We start from the raw sequence: 599 nt of genomic DNA on the forward strand, positions 1-599 counted from the left end.
TTTTTCCCCATTTCCCCCCTTTCTCTCTTTTCAATATTTTTCCCCCTTTCTCTCTTTTTCCCCTTTCCACTAATTTTATTTTCCCCCTTCCACTTTTTTGTTTTCCCCTTTTCACTCTCTTTTTGTTTTTCCCATTTCACTCTTTATTGCTCCCTTTCTCTCTTTTTATTCCCCCCTTTACACTCCTTTCTCGCTTTCCCCCCTTTTCTCTCTTTTTCTCCTTTTTTCTCCCTTTCGCTCTCCATCTCCCCCCCCCCTTATTTATTATTTTTTTTCTCTCTTTTTGTTGTTTTCTTATGGAAAAAAATATGACCCCTTTACACTGCAGACTCCAACAGCGGACCGACGTCGGCGGATCGATCGTTTTTAACAAAGATTCAGATCGATAGATATAAAAATACAAATATGAGGATTTTTCCTGTTAAAAAGAAGCGTGCCGGAGTGGGGCTGACCCTCGACACCAGGACACGGCGCTCGGGCCACCAAAGCTCATGCAGAAAACGATGGAGCAAAGAATATCTCCGGGCAGCAGCAGCGCTCCGAGTCCGCTCCGACCCCCCCACACCTTAAAGGTATATTTTTTTTGGGGGGGGGTCCCT

Source organism: Meleagris gallopavo, chromosome 11 (genome assembly GCF_000146605.3).
Source record: "Meleagris gallopavo isolate NT-WF06-2002-E0010 breed Aviagen turkey brand Nicholas breeding stock chromosome 11, Turkey_5.1, whole genome shotgun sequence".
Classification (NCBI taxonomy): Eukaryota; Metazoa; Chordata; class Aves; order Galliformes; family Phasianidae; genus Meleagris; species Meleagris gallopavo.